The sequence below is a fragment of the Sapajus apella genome, unplaced genomic scaffold, assembly GCF_009761245.1.
Source record: "Sapajus apella isolate SASKATOON/1434 unplaced genomic scaffold, GSC_monkey_1.0 scaffold119, whole genome shotgun sequence".
Lineage (NCBI taxonomy): Eukaryota > Metazoa > Chordata > Mammalia > Primates > Cebidae > Sapajus > Sapajus apella.
Genome location: NW_022437059.1, coordinates 2,043,246 through 2,065,698, shown reverse-complemented (window position 1 = coordinate 2,065,698; position 22,453 = coordinate 2,043,246). Strand labels below are relative to the sequence as shown.

The following is a 22,453-nucleotide window of genomic DNA, read 5'->3' as shown; positions in this document are numbered from 1 at the left end:
TGAGGCAGGAGAATTGCCTGAACCCAGGAGGCGGAGGTTGCGGTGAGCCGAGATCGCGCCATTGCACTCTAGCCTGGGTAACAAGAGCGAAACTCCGTCTCAAAAAAAAAAGAAAAAAAAAGAAAATGTGAAAGGAAAAGAAGGACCTTAAAAAGGAGAGAGAGGTAGAGAGGGTAGGAGAGAAAACGAAGAAGGGCTGGAAAGACCTTGAAGGAACAACAGAGAAGAGTGAAAGGAAGAGGGTCCTTGAGAAACACAGGAGGAAGCAGGAAAGGAGGAAAATGAGGAGCACTTGCGGGGTGGTGGGGATGCCCATTTCCTGGGCTGCTTGCACTGAGCAGCATCTCTGCTGGAACCCATCCTCTGCAGGAAAGGGAGCTTCGCAGGGACCTGACAGTGCCTAACATATAATGCTCAGTGAAGGCGGGGTTGAGCAAAACAGAGATGTCATGGCGATTTTTTTCTTTTTCTTTTTTTTTTTTAGACAGAGTTTCGCTCTTGTTACCCAGGCTCGAGTGCAATGGCGTGATCTCGGCTCACCCGCAGCCTCCGCCTCCTAGGTTCAAGCAATTCTCCTGCCTCAGTCTCCCGAGTAGCTGGGACTACAGGTGTGTGCCACCATACCCAGCTAATTTTTGTATTTTTTAGTAGAGACGGGGTTTCACCATGTTGACCAGGATGGCCTCGATCTCTTGACCTCGTGATCCACCTGCCTCGGCCTCCCAAAGTGCTGGGATTATAGGCGTGAGCCACCGTGCCCGGCCTTCTTTTTCTTTTTACCCTTGGACCAAATAAAAGGTTGGCTGGAAATGAGCAAATAAGAAAGAGACAAAGAACGCAAGGCCAGCCTCACCTGAGCTAGGGCAGATTGTGCAAGCCAGGCTGAGAAATAGAAGTCACACTCTGTCAACCTCCTCTAGTTTTACCCTATTGTCTTTCCTGGGCTTAGTTCTCTCCCTGTCTGACTAGGCAAAACTGATCCAGCGAAATGCTGTCAGCTCTCAATTACTCACACATAGGTTCCTCACTTTGGAGATTATCCATGAAAAAATCTTAATCCCAGGCAAGCTGATTCCCTTTGCCACCCAGAATGTTTCGGTTGTCAGTCTGGTGTGAGCAGGGAATTAGAAACTCATTTAAATAGCAGACCAAGTCAACTCTAATAAGCAAGGCAAATCTGATTATTTATCATCATTATTATCACCATGATGTATCCCACAGTTAAAAAAAAAGATTAAAAAAAAATCAGTGGCTGGGTGTTACTCATGTCAAGGCTCTCCCTTCTACTGGGTCAACTGGGAGTTAACTATATTTACTGCCTTTAATTGGCGGCCTTTGATCTGGCTAGCTTTCTGCAGTCTCTGGTCTGTATTTACAACGTCTCTAAAATAAAGATGAGAAACAATTTGTATTATTTATTTACTTAAAATAGTAGTTGACATTTTCTTTGCTTTCTTTTGTCAGGCACTGTGCTGTATGTTTTATAGATCTTAACTCAATTAGTGTACTTGCTCCATAGACAATCTGAAGCAGCATACATAGATTCGGTCAATGATACTAAAAACAAGAAACTGGACAATGGGATGGGAATGGTGGTGATTAGGGAAGCAGGGAAAGAGACTAAAAACAGGAGAAGTAAATTGAGGTTGGGGTAAAACTAATATACTAAACATATGCCATAAGATCCTAAGTGTCTCACGCCGGGCGCGGTGGCTCACGCCTGTAATCCCAGCACTTTGGGAGGACAAGGCGGGTGGATCATGAGGTACAAAGATCGAGACCATCCTGGCCAACATGGTGAAACTCCGTCTCTACAAAAAATACAAAAATTAGCTGGGCGTGGTGGTGTGCACCTGTAGTCCCATCTAGAGGCTGAGGCAGGAGAATCGCTTGAACCTGGGAGGCAGAGGTTGCAGTGAGCCCCAGATCACACCACTGTACTCCAGCCTGGTGACAGAGTGAGACTGTCTTAGGAAAAAAAAAAAAAAAAAAAAAAAAAGATCCTAAGCGCTTCATCAGATGAAGTACAAGGTTTAGCCCTGAGCTTCCAAGCAGCCATTGCAAAGAGGAAAAATTCGAAATTCATGACACAATTTACAGTATCCGTAAAATAAAAATGAACCACAGGCTTAGGTAAAGTAGCTGTGAAACTTTCTCCCAAGGATCCTCATAAAAGGACACGGCGATGTGTTGAACCGTGTCCTGGAGAACATTCCTACCATAAATGCAATAAGGAGTCTCCCCGGGCTGTTCTTAAAGCATTCCTCAGTGCAGGCTGGTGGCACAGCACCAAATGCTCAGTTCAGTAAAAGCAATTCTTCAAGGGGCGAAAACCTTTCCGTCTTGGTTCGCAACTCTCCAGTGGTCTGGCTTAGTGGGAGGATAAAATTGAGAGTCAATGCGGGAACGGACTGGAGGTGGGTGATAACAGCCGGCAGAAGCGTGGGAGTGCCGCAGGTGCGAACCAGGACTCTTCTTACTTAGCTATTTTGGCCCCTAGCTCAGAACTGCATCGGAGATGACAGGAAGAAAAGGACATCACAGCCCCCTCTGATATTCACAGTTTCTTAGGAGACATTGAAGGTATGGCAGGACTCAACAGATGATTTCCCTAAGGAGAGGAGGTGAGGGGCCAGCCAGCTGTTGTGATGTCTGGGGTAGGAGTAAGATGACTTTATGAAACTCATTTCAAAAAGAAAAAAGGACTTTGGCATAAAAAAAATTTCTTCAGAGTACACCTAACCCTCCCAAATATCAGCTTAGCTTTTGGCCATCCTGAGGCTTGGGAAGATTAAGCCTGCTGGAAAAATCCTAAGAAGCATTCAAAAAGGAATTAGCGGTAGCATTAAAGATAGTTAAGCAGCCCCAGTAAAGCACTGGAAGGAGGAGAACGCACCTCCCCTTCTGAGGAAGACCCCAAGAATCCCAGCAATTAAGAGACCTGGAGGGCCGCAGTTCACACAGATGGCCTTGCCTGCCATATCCAAGGAAGGAAGAAGTCCACAACTTAGTTATCCATCTAGTAACTCAGCATCAAGAAGTTCTTCCATTTATCTGACCAAAGCCTCCTTCCCCCCACTCGCCATAAAGACTATATTTTTCTTAACAGTGTAGGAGAGAAAACTCGCCCAGCGTTGGTCTGAGGAGCTGGGACTGGAGGAAGCAGGTCAGTCCCTCGCTAAAGGAAAGATCACAGGGAGGGTCGCGTGTTCCCTGGCAGCTGCTCTGAAATCCTTGTGAGTGAGGGGAAGGGAGAAAAGGGTGGGAGAAGGCGAGAGGGGGAAGGAGGCTGGAATCTCAGGCGCGTCCCGGACAATGGGCAGGAGTGTGGAACCTGCAGCCGGTTACTTAATTATCTCTGAATGGTTTTTGTTCCTGGCTTTAAACATTTACCCCTATTGGGTTTTCACCGCTTCACAAGCTCTCTATCTCCTTTTCTTTGCTGTTGCCATGGCAACAACTCCAGGCTTACAACTGCTCTCTGATTTTAAATAAAAGTTGAGGTTTCTCTCTCTCTCTCTCGTCCCTCCCCCTCCTCCCTCCCTTTTCTCTCTTACTCTAGATGAGGTCTCTCTCTCATCTCCCCCTTCCCTTCACCTTCCTCATTGCCCTCCACTTCCCCCACCCGGATCTGCTTTTTTATCTTCACCTCATTCTCTCATTTCCTCCTTCCACCTGCCTTCTTACTAAGCCCTCTCCCGTATCTTTGGGCTTCCAAGCTGGTCCTAATCCCTTGGTTGCCATGACAGCAAGAATAGGCCCCTTAGGAGGGATGGGGGCAGAGGTTGAAAAACAAGGGCATCTCTGGGGAAGATGGGGGGGGATCTGCTGACAGTCCCAGGAGCAGTGTCACCTAAAATCCTCCAGGGACCACCACCTTCCTCCAGCAATTAATGGACAGTAAGCTCCTTAAGTCACCACCCCCACCCACAGCCCAGAGAGGACTTTTTGATCTGTGCAGTGGGGAATGGCAGGGGGAGGCAGGGAGGTCTCCGGAGACAGCCTAGGTGAAGTGGCCGTTCTCCAGTCGAGGGAGGGAGGTGTGCGTGCTGGTTGCAGAGCAAGGGCAGAGGCTAACGTGGAACTCGCAGTTCTGGTCAGTGCTATGGGACAGCCGGTCATTTCCCCTCTGAGTCTGGGCTTTCGTTCGTAATGTTCAGGGGTTGGAATAAATCTGTAATTTTCAAACTGTACTCCATGGTGCCCTAGGTCCTCTCAGAGCTACTGTGGGGGATGGGGGTATGAAAGGTGAGAATGGGGAGCCAGCGGTAGGCACCTCAAACAGTTCTGTCCAGCATCACGAGGAGTCTGCTTTATTTTCTGCGCGGGGTGATGAAGTGGCAGGTCATCCAGCAGTCCTCATCACAAACATGAGATGCTTCTAGGGGAAGTCAGGGCCTCCGTCCACTCGCTTAGTGGACTGCCCAGGTGACTCTCTTTGCCACCTGCCTCCTTCCTTAGTCCCCAACCCTGGACAGACAGGTCAGTCACAACTTATGTGGAAATTAGTTATGTCTGAAACGGGCTAGAGGACAAAATACTTTGTCCTCAACAACACACACCTCTCTCTCTCTCTCACTGTTATGGGATGGGGGATAACGGGAGAAGTGGACAACAATGTGGCATTTTAGGAAAAGCTACGGGAGAGGAGTCAGAAGACTTGATTTCCAGGTCTAGCTTTTCCTCTGGTTAGCTCGGTGGTTCTCACTTGAGGCAATTTTACTTCCCAGGTGACGTCTGGAAGTGTCTGAAGACATTTTAAATTGTCACACCTGGAGACTGGCGAGCTACTGGCTTCCAGTGGGTGGAGGCCGGAATGCAGCTAAACCTCCTCCAATGCACAGGACAGCCCCTACAGCAAAGGGTCAGCTGTGTCCAGCTGAAGCAAGTCATTTCCCCATTCTGGGCCTCAGGTTCTTTGTTCATAGATTAGTATCTTACAATAATCATCATTTATCTCACATTTCCTGAGTGCCCATGCACCAGGGGGATAATGGAGGCTGAGACAAAGGCCCTGGCCCCCATAGACTTTACATTAACTTATATTCACAACTCCCAGTGAGGGGCAAAGCACCAGAAGGAGGAGAACGCACCTCCCCTTCTGCGGAAGACCCCAAGAATCGCAGCCTTATGAATCCCAGGACTTATGAATTCCATGTTATAAAGTGTTGGGGAAAAAGACTTGCACAGGGTCACACAGAAAGTGGGAAAGGAAGATGGAATGTGAACTCAGGTCTCTGATAACAAATCCAGGACTCTTTTTATTACACCACTCCAAAAAGAGGTTAGGATTTAACAGTAAGAGCTAACATATACCACTGGCTCACAGCGTCTAGGGTACCAAGCCACCCATTCTATGCACATTATTTAATGCAGTCTTTATCATCACTCCATGAAGCAGATGCCACTGTTCTCCCACAAACAGGTGAAGTGGGCTGGGCGCGGTGGCTCACAGCCGTAATCCTAGCACTTTGGGAGGCCGAGGCAGGTGGATCTTGAGGTCAGGAGTCCGAGATCAGCCTGGCCAACATGGTGAAACCCTGTCTCTACCAAAAATACAAAAATTAGGTGGGCATGGTGGCACGCGCCTGTAATCTCAGCTACTCAGGAGGCTGAGGCAGGGAATTGCTTGAACCCAGGAGGCGGGCGGAGCTTGCAGTGAGCCGAGATCATGCCACTGCACTCCAGCCTGAGCAACAGAGCAAAACTCTGTCTCAAAAAAAAAAAAAAAAAAAAAAGGTGAAGTGACTTGCACAAGGTTACACTGGCAGGAGGTGATAGGTCCTTGAATCTGAGCACTCTGAACTCCATATCTTGCTCTTTTTTTTTGAGATGGAGTCTCGCTCTGTTGCCAGGCTGCAGCGCAGTGGTGCAATCTCCAAGTTCCTGGCTCAAGTGATTTTCCTGCCTCAGCCTCCTGAGTTGCTGGGGTTACAGGCACAAGTCCCCATGCCCAGCTAATTTTTGTATTTTTAGTAGAGACGGGGTTTCATCTTGTTGGCCAGGATGGTCTCGATCTCCTGACCTCGCGATCTGCCTGCCTCAGCCTCCCAAAGTGCCGGGATTACAGGTGTGAACCGCCTCGCCCGGCCAGATCTTGCTCTTTTTTCCAGAAGCTGTAAAGCACTTTTGGGGCCTCAGGCATCATTCACAGAGCTCTTCATTTTACTACTGAATAAACCGAGGCCCCCAAAAAGCAAGTCTTGCCCAAGAGAAAGTAGTCCAAGAAGACGAGTCGAGATTAAAATCCAGGCCTGCTGGCTCCCATTCTAAGGTCAACTCTACCCTCCAGCTCTCCATTTTTCAATGTTACTGGGAAAGGGAAGCAGGAGGTGGAAGACACACTATAAAACTATAAAAAACAGACCGAAGTCCAAAGGCCCAGGAATCAAAGTTTGAGGGAAAGTGGGGGCGGGGTGGGGGCGGGGAGAAACAGCTGGTGGTCATGAGAATGCGGGGAGCTACCTCCAGATGGAGAAGGCAACTGAGAGCTCAACACTGAGCGGGAAGAGCAGGCGGAGGGAGCTCAGAGAGAAGATGCTGAGCACACAGGGACCCAGTCCAGGGAAGGGAGGCTTCTGCGTGTGGCTATTAGCGATGTTCTGATGGCCACTGCCTGGTCTCCTGCTTCTCCTCCAGGCTCCTTCCACCCTGCTGCCCTCGGGGCCTCCCACTGATTGCCTCTCCACGGCTGGCAAGATTTCCTGGTTCCCTCCTTCACCTTAAAACCCATCCCGGCCCAGGGAAGGAAAGAGCTTGGAATCCCTCATCCCGTCTCCCAGCCGCCTGTGTCCAGGAGCTTCACCCACTGCCAACCAGCCCTACCCCTGAGAAAGGGGACAAGACGACCCCCTACGTCCCCTAGGCCTCAGTGTCCCCTAGGCCTCAGTAAAGTGCGTCCACTCCCTCCTACAAGGGCAGTCTTGAGAGACTCCTGAAGTGCCCAACAGAGACGACACGGAGTGGGGGAACCCGCGCCAGGCTCCTCCCAGCTCCCCGTTCCTTCTGGAGGCTCTTCAAGGCTGGGCACAGCTCTTCAGCCCATTTTACAGATGAGGAAGAGGCCTTGGGGCTTCTCTCAGGGTCCAACCCTCAGGCAGGGGACCGAGGCATGATTATGAAACAGGCTGTGGTTTGTCGTCTGTTAGTTTTGCTTTTAACAAAACAGAATCCAGGGACTTGGGGAACTTGCAATCCGGCTGGAAAACCGAAAGGTCAGTGCTTGAAAACTGAGAGTAAAGTGAGATAAAGGGAGAGGGTTAGTCAGGATGGGCTCTCTGGAGGACGTAACCCTTCTGAGGTCAGACACAGGAGGTCATGAGGCCTGAGCCGAGCAGAGTGAGCAGCTTGCATAGGAAGGCCGGGGGTCTTTGCAGACAGTCTGAGATTCCAGCCTGCTCCACGTAGAGAGCCCTGGTTTTCATTTTTTCCCTTCCCCCACAGCTCGGCTCTGGTCAGCCTCTGAGATGATTAAAACCAAAAGAATTTTAAATGTCTGGAATTCACTTTTCACCACTGATGCCATTGGCTTATTTTTTTTCTCTCTCTCTCTCCCCTTCACTTCTTATAATTTCTCCTCTTGGGAGAGCTATCTGTTTGCTTTACTCCTTTCTTCTGGCCCAGTTTGTTCTGAAATGATTCCCAGTACACACCAGTTAACTTTGTTTTCATTTTGGAGAGGAGGAGAAAGGGGGTTGGGTGTCTCAGGCAAAGGGAGGGAGGAGGGAAGGGTGGAGGGCCCTTGATCTTGCTGGCAAAAGTTCCCAGAAAAAGAGAAGAAATAGCTTTCAGGGAAAGAAATCTGCCGAATGTTTATGTTCCCACAAGATTCTGCAAAACCTTTTCATAGACCAAAGCTAAAGTCCAGGGCAAAGCCAGAGCATGTTTCTTCAGGGAGAAACTCTTATCAACATGCACACACAAGCAGCCACACCCTTGGTCCAGGTTCCCACCTTCCAGGGCAGGCTGGGACATTCTCAGGACAGAGTGTGTGTGTGTGTGTGCGTGTGTGCGTGTGTGCGTGTGTGTGTGTGTGTGTGTGTGTGTGTTGGTGACTCCTGCTCTCCTTACCCCAAGTTCAGACGAGATCTGAAGATGCACGAAATGCAGGCTGGGACATTCTCAGAACAGAGTGTGTGTGTGTTTGTGTGTGTGTGTGTGTGTGTGTGTGTGTGTGTGTGCTGGGGACATTCTCAGGACTGTGTGTGTGTATGTGTGTGTGTGTGTTTGTGTGTGTTGGTGACTCCTGCTCTCCTTACCCCAAGTTCAGACCAGATCTGAAGATGCATGAAATGCTTGCTTCCACCCTAGTTCCTGAGCAAGCGCGGCTCATGGGATACCTGTTCTCTGGCCCTCTGAAATCAGTACCTCTGGCCTTGGCTCACAAACCAAATCAGAGAGATCCAGAACCTCATTTGGGAAGAGCCAGTCCTTTTCATGAACTCCCACTGAATAGCAAAGAGTTGGAAACTCTGCAACCAGAAAGAATCTTGGAGATTAACCTCATTTTACAAGTAAACAGGCCCAGGTCGCTGAGTAAGGTCGCTCCAGCAGAGGCACAACTGGGGCTAAAATCCACATCCAGACCTAAAATACAACCCAGTGCTCTTTCCATACTGCCTCCTGAATATAGATGTTCCTATTGTAATGCCCAGGAAACCAGAAGCTGAGTCAGAAGTTGCAAGCCATGTGACACTCGATATGTTTAACCCATCGGCACACAGGCTTGAGGCGGCAATCCGAGGCCTGGAAGGCCGCAGAGGCAAGATCAGCTTTGCTCAGAGCTTGGTGCCAATGAGCTTCGAGCCAGAGGCAGCCCCAGTTTGGACTGACAATTTGTGGAAAGAATTGTGCCGGCACAAGCCTTCATGACTTTTCTCAATAGCACACGCCAGAAGCAGCACACGGTAGATAGAAATTTTGTGCCCTCCCTCCTTTTTCAAGGAAGTCAAACAAAAGGACCTTCCCTCCCTCACCTTTTTTTTTTTTTTTTTTTTTTGAAAAGGAGTCTCCCTTTGTTGCCAGGCTGGAGTGCGGTGGCGCGACCTTCGCTCACTGCAACCTCTGACTCAAGCGATTCTCCTGCCTCAGCCTCCTAAGTAGCTGGGCTTACAGGCACAAGCCACCATGCCCAGCTAATTTTTGTATTTTTAGTAGAGATGGGGTTTGACCGTGTTAGCCAGAATGGTCTTGATCTCCTGACCTCGTGATCCGCCCACCTTGGCCTCCCAAAGTGCTGGGATTAAATTAGGTGTGAGCCACCGCGCCCGGCCCTCACCAACTTTTTAAGAAACTAATTTGCTCTATGTGCTCTCTCCTCAGCTAGGTGCTTTCACCTATGGCGGTAACAATGGGAGCAGTAATAACAGCCACCATTTGTTAGGCACCCATCATGGGTCAAAGGCTCCGTTTTGCATATACTGTCACCAATCTTTTCAAGATTTCCATTTACCAATGAAGAAACTGAAACTCAGAGTTTATATTCTAGGGTCTAACTGCTAGCTAATGGCAAAGAAGTAGGATCCAATTCATTTAATTCTAAAATCCAAGCACACTGGACTAGGGTCATGAACGAAAATTAAATGCACCCAGGGAAAGGACTTTTCCACGTCCCTCATCCCCTTCTCAGGGACCTGAAGAAGCTTGGGCCACAAAGAACTGCTGAGGAACAGGAATGAGGGACAGACATGAGGCACACTAGAGATTAGGGTCCCCTAGTCCAACTCTGTGTCTAACTCACAGACAAAGGTTTCTGTCTCTTGGGCCTCTCCATTCATCATCTGGACAGGTGTCCTTTCGGTTTATGTCTGGGGTGAAAGCCCAAGGAAAGCCTCGAGGTGACAGCAGAGCTGACCGTCCACTGGGTCCAGAGGGGAAGGCTCAGCAGGAATGGTGTCCCCTCCCTCCCTTTTTCCATTACGTCCTGTCCTGTGCTTGACCCCACGGAGACCGGGCCACTGGCTGGAAAGAACATGACCTTTACCACTAACTAGACAGACCTGGAATGAATTTGTTGTGACTTGGACAAATGACTGGCTCTCCGGTTTTCTTCATCTCTAAAACGGGCGTGATGAGCACACTGTGAAAGGCTTGGCGCGGCTCCCACCTGGTACTGAGTAAAGGTGAGGCCTTCCCCTCTTCACCTGATCATCCTACTGAGTGATCATTCCCTGGTCATTTCCACTGGCTCAAACCTCAGGATAAGTGTCCTGCTTGCCCAAAACAGAAAAGTCCCCAGGCCAGTCTCCGGGTCCCGTTTCGATGGCAGCTCTGCCCTTCCTTTCCTCATCACAGCCCTTCTTTTTTTTTTTTTTTTTTAAGAGACGGAGTTTTGCTCTTGTTACCCAGGCTGGAGTGCAATGGCGCGATCTCAGCTCACCGCAACCTCTGCCTCCTGGGTTCAGGCAATTCTTCTGCCCCAGCCTCCTGGCTCGCTGGGATTACAGGCACGTGCCACCATGCCCAGCTAATTTTTGTATTTTTAGTAGAGACGGGGTTTCACCATGTTGACCAGGATAGTCTCGATCTCTTGACCTCGTGATCCACCCGCCTCGGCCTCCCACAGTGCTGGGATTACAGGCTTGAGCCACCGCGCCCGGCCCACAGCCCTTCTTGACTGAACTTCACTGGGGACCAGCTCCTGCCCTTCACTAAGCTTTCTGGACACCAACCTATACACACCTCCTGCTGTACCCCTGGGGCAGGCCAAGGGAGCTCAGGGGATAAAGGCTGTGCCGGCAGCCAGCATTGCAGACCAGGTGAAGCCTCCCAGGGGGCACAGCCTCCTGCCCTCTGCCAGAGTCCCCTGGGCAGCCCAGGGGTCCTGGCTCCCATGCTGCCTCACCACCCCAAGTGTCCCTTTCTTCTCGCTGCTCTCCCCCTTCCTCCAGCATCTCTCTTCCCACTCTCCCCTTCTCTCCCTCTTCCTGCCCACCCCCCTAGCTGCCGGCTTGGAGCAGGAGGTTATGAAAATGAGCTTCGTGCCCAGGAGACTGTAATTATCTGCTAAGTGTGAAAGCCAGAATGATTAATTAAGAGATAATAAAAAGAAAAGGAGGGCGAGAGGGGGGCCTCCGGCTTTGCTTTGATGATAGAACCTGAGGTGAGCCAAGCAATTAGGGGAATCTTTATCGAGAGTTAGCTATAATCCACAAATTATCAAGCTCCAAATGCTTCAGGAGCAGGGCGCACTTCACTCCTGCCGAGTGACAGACCAACAGACAGGGAAGGACAGCAGGAGCAGGGAGCATCCGGCTGGGGCGGGGAGAAGCCAGGCCACAGGGACTGCCTGTGGACGGCCAGCCGCGGGTGAGCTGCATTTCCAGGACTCCGGCCACGGCTGTCCTAGCCTGCTACCCTTGAAGGGTGCACTACCCTCGAGCAAACCCGGGCTGCCCCACAGGGAGGCTCCAAGCTGGAGCCCAGTTTAACTCGAGGACAGGCTGCCCACGCTGCACTCTCCGCACAGACACATGGGCTCCTCTTCTGCAGAGGACTTATATTCCACCCCAGTCCTCTCCTGCCTGTGCATGTGTGAAAGCTGCAGGAACCACACTTGACAAGGCTATACCGCAGGTCTCAGCCTCCGGACCCTCCGGCCCTCATAGCCCTTGCTGGGCGACCTCCTTCTGGCCCCCCAACCCTTTCTATGGACCTCCTGCAAGAATCGTCGTCACCTCTCTCATGGGCGCCAGCCGGAGTCCTCCTTCCACCTGGTTCCACGTTCCCTCTTGCCTCTTCCCCTCAGCCCTTCTGAGGAAACTTCCCTCGCTGATGACCCAGCTGCAGTGTCTCTTTCTATCCTCTCCTGTGCAGATGCACAAGAGGGTCCAAAAGCTTCCCTTATTTAAATGATCTTTATAGGTGTTTATACCCTGAGGGAGATGGGAACCCATGTCCCCCCATTATAATTAGCCAGCTAGTAAGAGAAACCAAGTCTCCAGCCTCAAGTTCAAGTTTACAGCTGAGTTTGCACTTATAGGGTCTAGTATCCCAGGAAAATACCCACACTCCTTCATCAGATTAGGAGATCCCCAAAGGCAGGCACCCCATCACACAAACCCCATCCCCTCCTGTCTCTGCGTACACTGCTATCTCTTGGGATCCATTGTGGCAAGGCGGGGCTAAGGACATCTCTGAATGATTCCAAGAGGAAAATATTCCTGCTCCTAAGCTAAAACTGACCCTGGCTGTGGGGCAGGCCCACCTCTGCCATCACCCCCATGCCCACTTTCCTACATGCTGGCTTCAGCAGCAGATGCCAGCACTGCTCTCAGCCTGGCTCCCATTGAGAGAGGAGGAGGGGCCCTCAGGCCATCAGCTAGAAATGATGGGCAGGACACCAGAGCCCTCTAGCCCCCACTGCTCTGAGCAGCTGAGAAGGGGAAACTAGACAGGTAAGGGCATGGTGACTCAGCCAGGTTCTCGTGAACACTCTTCTCTTGGCCCTGGCTGGGGTTGCTGTGGGAGGACAGCCTTGGCGGTTTGCTGGAAAGCAAATCTGACCCCTAACAAGATAAACTTCTCGGGCTCACATGAGGCCCAGGAGGCAGTCCTGCCTACGACCTCTCTGGGCTTGCTTCTCTATTACAAGGAGCTTTGCCTTGAAGTACGAGAAAATAAACCTACTGGGGAAAATGTTATTTATCCAGACATAGGGAAGACTGGAGACGTATTCAGTAACAACACCTAATTAGATAATTTCCATGCAGGAGAAGTAAAGGTTCAGGTTAGACACAAAGAAGAACTTCCTGCTTGCCAGGGAGTATTTGAAATGAAAGTGAGTGAGCAGAGAGTACTAATGAAATTCCTTTCTCTTCAGAAAAAGGACAAACACTGATGTCTCTGAGTTGGTTCAAATTAGTCCAACCTAAAGAGAGACAGTTTGAGAGTCCACTTTGAGGTTCTTAAGGAACTCCACTTTCATTCCTGACCTCAGGTTCTGCGTTCTAAGAAGCACAATACATTGATCCCACCCCCATCCCTACTTTGCCTGTGTTCTCATTCACACTTGCTGATGGCTGAATGTGTGCTGATGTTCGGGGGGAGAGGAGAAGGTGAAGGAAAATTATGGGAGTTCCTGTTTGCCCCAGTAGACAGGATTCCCTGCATGTAAGGACCAGGCTTCTCCCACAGAACCAAGGGAATCCTGAAGGCAGGCAGTCTCTCCTCTGGCCTGTGGCTCTCCTTCTACAGCCTGGGGTTCTGCACACAGAGAAAGGAGGGAGAGTGAGCTCACTATGTGGGCTGAATGATCGCGAGGTCTATGTGAGCGTGAGGTGCTGACCTGCCCAGAGATGGTTCCCCACGGCTCCCCCAAATCATGTACCCAGTTAAGTCTATGACCTCCTTCCTTCCTAAATCACACAACTTGCTCATGACCCAGTTTACAAGCCAAAGCCAACAGGGTCAAGGCCCCAGCCAGAAGTTCTGTCAAAATGCTTTCCCTGGCATATCCCATTGAGAGATGAATTATGAGGACTTTTTCATTTAAAAAAAAAGTGGAAATGACTGGCTCCAGCATGGATGAGTTTCCACCAGCACACCAGCAGGTTGCTTTTCAACTCCGCAGCTGGCAGCCTGAATGAAGACTTGGCAAGGTGGAGTGGGGAGGCAGGGAGCTTGTGAGGTGGCAGGGAGGAGCCTGGATAGGTCAATCTTGGGGTTGAGGATGGGCGCACTGGCAGCCCTGTGCACTCTCTTGTCCTACAGCCTGCTTCCCAAAAAAGAACATATCAATGTTCCTGAATCAATGATCCATCAGGACTGTTATACAACTAAGCTGGCTGAAAAGTGAATGCAGTTAAATGAATTATATTTTCTCTTGATTCTCATTAGAACGTTGAAGATCTATTTCCCCAAGGAAAGCATCCTCTAACACCTCCAGGTGGGGTCCTAGGACAGGAAGCATCAGCATCACCCAAGAGCTGGGTGCAAATACAGAAAGAACTTCCATCTTTGTGAGTCAGAATCTGCATTTTAACAAGATCCCCAGATGTTGTGTAAGCAGGTTAAAGTTTGAGAATCATTGCTCTAACCTACTGGGTTGAAATCTGGAAAGAAAGGGTTATTTATTTATTTATCTATTTTTGAGACTGAGTCTTGCTCTGTGGCCCAGGCTGGAGTGCAGTGGTGTGATCTCCACTCACTGCAACCTCTGCTCCTGGATTTAAGTGATCCTCCCACCTCAGCCTCCAGAGTAGCTGGGACTATAGGCACACATCACCATGTCCAGCAAATTTTTGTATTTTTAGTTGAGATGGGGTTTCACCATGTTGGCCAGGCTGGTCTCAAACACCTGATGTAAAGTGATCCTCCCGCCTCAGCCTCCCAAAGTGCTGGGATTACAGGCGTGAGCCACCACGCCTGGCTGAAAGACAGGGTTTAAAATGATAGTTGAGCTCACTCTACACTGTCCTGAGAGTGCTTTTCCAGGACTTACAAAGGGTAAAGTGGGTGCTATCACTCTGTTTTACAGATGAGGAAACTGACACTGACAAAGGGAAAAAGGCCATTCAATTTCCAGACCCAAGACACAGACCTATTTCTAAACCAGAGTGCTTTCCATTACACTGTGCTGCCTCCCAAAGCTCCCACTGCACTGAACCCCAGAGAACAGAGCTCAGGGGTGACCTACCTCACTGGTCACCCTCCTTGGCCCCGTTAACAGACTGATCTGTATTTGGCCTTTTTGTTCATGTCTCATTTCTATTATCTGTTTTCTCCAGATCTGCCTTGGACTGAACTGTAAAAAGCAAGGACTGTGCAATATTAATAACAACATAATTTATTGAGTACCTATTGTATTCCAGATACTGTTCCTCAATATTGATTCTCTCATTCAATCCTCACAAGAACCCAAGGAGATAGATGTAATCATTTACATTTTATAGACGAGAAAACTGAGGCTCCAGGTAAGTGACTCTGTGATGATCACACAGGAGAAGCCCCTCTGGGAAAGAGGCTGGCTCTGCCATAGGCCTCCTGGTGAGGAGGTCCCAGGGCACTCTAGGTACTCCCCAATTCCAGGAACCAGGTTGTGTTGAAAGAGGCCAGTCTTAAAACACGACCCTGGCATGAAGCCGAAGGTAATGTGCACGAACTAAATCCCTTAGGCACAGGCTTTACAGGTTCCCCTCTCGATTTTCTGCATAAATGGAGAGCGGCAGTGGTGCAGATAATCCAGAAGTCATGTCAACTTGGCTTTGCAATGCATTAGATTTTTTTTTCTGCAAAGTCAGAGATTTTCCTTTCTAATTATATTTGGCTCAAACTGACATTGAAGTGAGTTTACATTCTCACTTCACCCACTGCCTGGTGAAGGGAGACTTCCCAGATGTGTGCTGTGTGATAGGCATGGCAGTCTGGGATCCAACATCATCCAGAATGCAGCTGCCCCGGGGTGAATGCTGGAGGGTCCTGGCGCTGGCAGCACAGCCAGAGTGTGTGTGTGGGAGGGTCGTGCAATGAGGGGAGTGTGGGACCTCTGGGAGTCCCCCATCCCAACCCACAGTGAGGTCAAGCTGGTAGATTTCCAGGGAGAGAGGGGAGTGGCGGGGAGGACTGAGACAAAGAGGAGCAAGTCAATTGCCCAGGGTTTTGGATTAAAACCCAGGAGTCCCACTGTCTAGATGAAATGTCCTTCTGGATGACTCGGGAGTCAAGATGAAAACTTTTACTTCTCTCAGAGGCTCCATTCTGCCAGCCTGCCTAGCCCTGGGTTTCTGCTCCTTTGAAATGCCTTCACTCTCTGCTGTGTTCTCTCTTCCTCCGCCCTGCCTGCCCACCTCTGCTCCTTTCCTTTTAATAACCTCCCAGTTAAGCGAATGGAATGGGAAGAAGTAGTTAAAAGCACCTCATGGCCTGACAATGCTGGGTAATGGAGCGAGCAGGGCCCCGGGCTGTTCCTGGGAGAATTCAGGAAGGAGGAGGAAAAAAAATAATAATAACAACAAAAACTCAGCTAAGCTGATTACAAGGACAAAGTTAATTTAGCAACAGCCCTATTGGGTGGGAGTGGGGGGTGGAGAGTACAGAACTGGACTCTCCAAGAGGCTGGGAGATTCGATTTGGGGGAAGTGTGCTTTATATAAACTGCCTTTGTTCCTGGAAATCATAATCCTTGGGAGGGACCAGGGCTCACTCCTTTGGATTCCTCGGCTCCTTCCATCCGGAGCAGGGGGTACAATCGGGGACTGTCCAGTGCCTGGATATCTCTCGGCACCGCATTCCAGAGGCTCCGCAGCCCCCAGCCTCACATCTGTGGCCCCCTCCCCCGCCCGGCTCCCTGTTCCACTCCCCCTCACTAGACAGCTAGGCTTCAGCATGTTTCACATACCTCTCTCTCAACCTTTATCTTATAAAATTGTCAATATGTGTTTATACATCCATCTCCCACACCATACTGAGAGTGCTTCAAGAACAGGGACTAAATCTCAGCTACCTTTCCATCCCCAGGCCTAGGCCCAGCACAGCCATTTGAAAAAACAACACTCGTAAGCTGAACACATCCTCTCACCCCCCTGGTGGGACCCTCTTCCAAGGATTCCTTGTGAAAAACCAGAGCTCGCTTCCTAGCAGAAGTTTTAAGAATCTTTAGCCTCAGCTCCTAAATGCACATGTATCTAAAGCCACAGTGACCAATGGAAATGGCCCAGAACTGACCCTGAAGGGAACTGAACCGGGATGGGCCCTCTGATGGAAGCAGAGGGCTCCCCTTGACTCTAGGCAGTGTAGACATGGCCCAAGCCTGGTGGGGACAGGTAACAGAGAGCTGGTCTCAGAGTCAGGCTGCGGAGCCATTGAACTCTGCTTCCAGGCATCTTTATCTTATACTGAAAGATTCTCAGAGAAAAAGATTTCCTCATCCTCCCAAAGTCTCTGGAGCTTAAGCCACAGATCTGAGACTTCCCAAGGCAGAACTGATACTTCTCTAAGATTTTCTGTTCACTTCTGCCTGGCCAAACCTTCGTTATCTGGGTTTTTTTTTTTTTTTTCACGTTTTTAATTGGAGGGGTTACAAATTTCTATAGCATCTCCAGTAGATGTGGTGTTAAGAGGTGGGGAGGCTTTGGTGAGAAATGAGATGGGGATTATATCTGTTTTAAACACATCCTTTGCCTGCTTAAAAAAACAGAAATCCTAAGCCGGGTGTGGTGGCTCACGCCTGTAATCCAAGCACTTTGGAGGCCAAGGCGGGCGGATCACCTGAGGTTGGGAGTTCAAGACCAGCCTAACCAACATGGTGAAACCCTGTCTTTATAAATAAATAAATAAATAAATAAATAACAGAAATCCTGGCCAAGCGCAGTGGCTCACCCCTGTAATCCCAGCACTTTGGGAGGCTGAGGCGGGTGGATCACAAGGTCAGGAGTTCGAGACCAGCCTGGCCAATATGGGGAACCCTGTCTCTACTAAAAATACAAAAATTCACTGGGCGTGGTGGCGGGTGCCTGTAGTTCCAGCTGCTAGGGAGGCTGAGGCCGAAAAATCGCTTGAACCCCGGAAGCAGAGGTTGCCGTGATCTGAGATCGCACCTCTGCACTCCAGCCTGGGCGACAGAGCGAGGCTCCGTCTCAAAAATAAATAAATAAATAAAATAAAAAACAGAAATCCATGGCTCCCTAGTTCTTACGGGGCCGTCTTTGTAAGAATCCTTTGGCCTGGCTCTAGCAGGCCTCCTCCGGTCTGTCCTGAATCTACCACTCCGGATCATCTCATCTATTTCTCCCCAACCAACCGAAATCCTCAGTCCAACTGGCCTCTGTCCCCGACACATCCTGGCAGCAACATCTTGGTTTAGGAAGTCCGGTGGGTCTGGTAATGCTCTCCCTCTTCCTGCCACATCCATGTCCTGTCCACCCTTGGGCCCACCTCCTTCATGGAGCCCTTCCTGGTCACTTCAGCCCACCAGCAAACTCCCTTCTCTGGACTATCCAGCTCTGACCTGCACACTGCTATCCCAGCACCAGTCACTCCACACCTTGCGCCACCAGCAGTCTTTTTGTATGTATATCTCAGTTTCTCAGAAGGGAAGGACCACGTGCTGCGTGCTGTCATATTTTTTAGTCCATATAATGCCTACTAGTGTGTTTTGCATACAGTAATGTACAGTTGATGATTAAAACATAATAATTCTCCCCTTCTGGGGAAAGAAGAAAGTGAGGCCAAATGGGATTAAGTAATTTGCACCCAAATCACAAAGTGAGATCCTCAAGGGCGGGGAAATAGTACATTATTCACTTTGCAACACTGGAGCCTTGCACAGAGTAAGCACACAATTCTCTTTCACGGAAGGAAGGAACCAAAGTCCTTCCTCTTCCCACACATCTTCCAGTGAGGATATATGCCTCAGACTGCCTCAGAAGGGGCAGAGAGAAAAGGCATCCAATGCCTAGTAGATTCCGAAGCTGGCCTAGGATGGCACAGCCTCCTGGGATAACTCTGCTGGGCACCGAGTACACCTGCAGACCTTGGGTTCCCGTTATCCATTCCCTGCCTCAAAACCCAAGCCCCACAGCATTCTGGGTGAGTCTCCCATCACCTTCCAGAGCCAGACCACAAAAGGAATGATGTAGCAGCAGCATTCTCTCCTGGGAAGCTAATGGAATTTGCCAGAGAGTTCTGGAGATTTCTACCCCTGGATTTAAAACCCTTAATCCTGAGGAGGTTGGCTGGCTGCAAGGCTCATTTATTTCAATACGATCCCTATTTTGTTAAATGGGCTCAAGGAGGGCAGAGAGGGATGAGGACTGCAGCCCCTGGAGACAAGAGGTTAATAAAAGTGGCTGAATAAATTAAACATGGAGGGAAGGACAAGCTGGGAGCTTGGAGTCAGCTGATAGAGGGAGAGCAAGAGGGACAGAAAGAAGAAAGGAAAATGTCATCTTCAGTGGTGTCTGGGAGCTTGAGCAGCTTTTATCCTGGATGCTCCAAGAGCTTACTCAGGTTTGCCTTGTCACAATCAGGGGTGGGAAGGTCTGAGCTGGAGCTACAGAATGGAGAGGGACCAGTGTTACAGAATGAGGAACCCCAAGCTTCTCTCTCAACTTTCATAACTCACAGTGCGTGCATCTATCAGAGAGGATGCAGAGCATGCAAGGCAAGGCAAAAAGCAGTGCCTTTAAAGACTCAGAGGGCTGCTATAGCTAGAAGAAAACGGACTCACAAGAATGGAGTACTGTTGCACACTAGCGCTCCAGTGACTGAAAGGACTGGCGTAAAGGCGAGAGACAGCTGTCCTGATGTGTATGGGGAGAAGAAGTGGTTGCATGGATAGCTGCACATGAAGGCATGTGTGAATACATATGCATATGCATACAGTGAGATTACATTTACACGCTTGCATGCAGCAGTAATGCGGAAGAGGTAGATGTGCAGTCGTCCTTCTGGGAATTATCCTCAGCCCCCACCCCAACCTTCCTGTTTGGGTTCTAGTCCTGGCTCTGTCACTTACTAGCTGAATCATCTTGGACCATCTGCTTAACTTCTTTGGATCCCTGTTTGCCCATCTGTAAAATGGGGATAACACCTAACTTCAACAATTACTGTCAGTATTAAATTAGTTACTAATATATGCAAAATACAAAATAGCCCATCACAGAAGTGAATGGCTTTCTCTCTCACACTGAGAGAGCCCATTATTCTTCCTGATTTCTGAAACTGCCTCTTCCTGCTCCCTGGTTTCACATTTGAGGATCAAGGACATGACAGCCTCTTTCTCCTCTACCGCTGACTACCCACCCCTACACCCCCATCCTTTTCCAGGTCAAAGCACCCTCCAGGAGACTGCCAAGTACACTGGCCCAGAGGCCCTGGGAAGGAACCAGACAGGAACTGGTAGGTCGGGAAGGGGCACAGCTTTCTCACCTCTGGACGAATGAAGAGAAATTTCTCTAGCCTCAGATGGAAACATCTCCCAGAAATTGTGGAGATTAAGGAATTTGTCCCCATCCCCTCCCTCCAGAACAACTGCCACCCCTCTGCAATTTATTTAACTTCTTTAGGTCTCCATTTTCTCATCTATTAAATGGAGAAGCAACTATCCTGCCTACATGGTAGGATGATTGTATCTCTCTATCAAATGTTGTAAAAAGTGGCTAAAATTGCCAAGCCCCATACAGATACAAAGATAAACGACTCTAAAGGTGGGAGGAAAAGGATTGAGGCTTTTCTCTCCTTTTTTTTGTTTGAGATGGAGTCTCACCCTGTCTCGCAGGCTGGAGTGCAATGGCGTGATCTCAGGTCGCTGCAACCTCCGCCTCCCAGGCTCAAACCATTCTCCTGCCTCAGCCTCCGAGGAGCTGGGATTACAGGCATGCACCACCACACCCAGCTATTTCTTTGTATTATTAGTACAGTCGGGGTTTCACCATGTTGGCCAGGCTGGTCTCGAACTGTGGACCTCAGGTGATCCGCCTGCCTCAGCCTCCCAAAGTGCTGGGATTACAGGCAAGAGCCACTGAGGCCAGTGGGATTGAGGCTTTCCATACGTCCTTCTGACAAGAGGCAGTATTTACTGCTCCCAGCCCAACTGATTAAAACATGTATCCTGACATCTAACTTTTGCTTCACAAATGATCATCAAAGCAAGGCAGGGAGATAGACATGGCCTTGGCATTTCTGGGCTGAGAACTGGGGAAGAGGGCTGAGCTGACTGAGGCGCCAGGAAAGGAAAAAAGGCCCAGCCTCTCCTCCTGTCCTTCCACAGCTGCCTGAACTCTAAGAGAGAGAGGGTGTGGCTCTTCTGGGCAGGTTGAAGGACACTCAAGGGGCTTTGTAGTGAGACAAAAGAGGGTTTGAATCTGGAATCTAACGCCCCAGGTGTGCCCTTAAGCAAGTTACTTAAAACTCTCAACTGTGGCTTCTTTATCTATAAAATGGGAGTAACATTAGCCTGAAAAGCACACAGTAGGAATTCAATAAAAGGTTATTTTGATGCTTTGGTATGGAGTCGACCTCCTACAATCACTTTTCACCACCCCAGGTCAGGCAGTTCCCCAGGGCACAGGCTGAGAAGGAGGGTTGAAAACTTCCCCGGGCAAGTTGGAAGGAGCCAGCTAAGACCCTAGGCTCCAATTCTACCAGCCTACCTAGGGACCAGACAAATTTGAAAGCTGACACTTGGGGAGACCCTGGTCCCAGGATACTTCCCCCAGATCCCCTCTCAGTGCATCTCTTGCCTCTGTATGGCTCTGGGCCTCTTCAAGAGTCAGCCTTGCATGGAACAAGAGTAATTCCCAAATTCGTCGTTTAATATTAGATTACATTTGTGTTTAATATTAGAAATAAACCTTTTTGGCTGGGCGAGGTGGCTCATGCCTGTAATGCTAGCACTTTGGGAGGCCGAGGTGGGTGGATCACCTGAGGTCGGAGTTCAAGACCAGCCTGGCCATCATGGTGAAACCCCATCTTTAAAAAATAAAAATAAAAGAAGAAATAAACCTTTTTATTTGCCAAGTCCTTGAAAAAAAGTCATTGGCTAGATTTATCATATCAAAGAAAAGCAATTCAACACCAACAAATGTAGGACAGAATCTCAGAATAAAGGATTGTTTTTAAAATGTGAGCGAGTTTACCTTTATGTAATACTCCCTTTTCTTCCTAGTTCTCATTCTGCTATGGACCAGGGAAATTCCGGTCCCAGCCCAGCATCAGTCTCTGCTGGCACGTAGGATCTGGCAAAGGAGAAGGGTACAGGCTTTGGGATCAGCTGGGTATCCCAAAGAGATACTTAATGCATCTACAGCTCAGTTTCTTGGCCAGCTACAGTAGCTCACACCTATAATCCCGGCACTTTGGGAAGCCGAGGTGGAAGGAGCGCTTGAGTCCTGGACTTTGGGACTAGCCTGTGCAACATAGCAAGACCCATCGCTCCAAAAGAAAAAAAAAATCAGCCAGGTGTGTGGTCCCAGCTACTTAGGAGGCTGAGGTAGGAGAATGGCTTGAGCCCAGAAGGAGGTTGCAGTGAGCCACAATCACACCAGTGCACCCTAGCCTGGGCAGCAGAGCCAGACCCTATCTAAAAAAAAAATAAATCAATCTCAGTTTCTCATCCATGAAATGGGGATAATTACAGAGCCAATCTCAGGGGGTTGTAGCATGGATTAAATTAGATCATGCATATGAAGTAATTAACACAGGGCTCAATAAATGATCCATATTATTTTCAGACTCTGAAATGCTGCCACCTCGGGGCTAGTGTCCCTCCTTGTTTCACACAAGAGCTCTGGTTGCTTCTCATTCGAATGCCAACCTCTTCCACTGTTGTTCTCTCTCCTCAAATCCCTTCCCCAGATCTTTTCTGAGGTCTCCCAGGAGGGGGTCGGTTTCTCCTCCTGGGTCTGCCACAACCCAGTTCTTTCCAGGAGAGATACAAAGAAGAGGGCTATTGAAGCCCAGGACCAAGAACACACACACACACACACACACACACACACACACACACACACACACA

At 49.4% G+C, this 22,453-nt stretch overlaps 1 protein-coding gene and 2 long non-coding RNA genes across 5 annotated transcripts in view; 1 reads left to right on the top strand and 2 right to left on the bottom strand.

Annotated features, from left to right (window-relative positions):
- Nucleotides 1-1,736, bottom strand: part of LOC116538375 — a 19,855-nt gene extending 18,119 nt beyond the window's left edge. The window contains exon 1 of the long non-coding RNA XR_004263625.1: nt 1,700-1,736. This is a non-coding gene — a long non-coding RNA (uncharacterized LOC116538375). The remainder of the gene's footprint in view (nt 1-1,699) is intronic.
- The window catches only part of KIRREL1 (kirre like nephrin family adhesion molecule 1), a 108,728-nt gene that overhangs the window by 82,059 nt on the left and 4,216 nt on the right, over nt 1-22,453 (bottom strand). The window lies entirely within an intron of this gene.
- LOC116538374 lies at nt 5,309-17,391 on the top strand. The gene is made up of 3 exons (XR_004263624.1): nt 5,309-5,409; nt 13,926-13,929; nt 17,372-17,391. It is a non-coding gene; the product is annotated as an uncharacterized LOC116538374 (long non-coding RNA).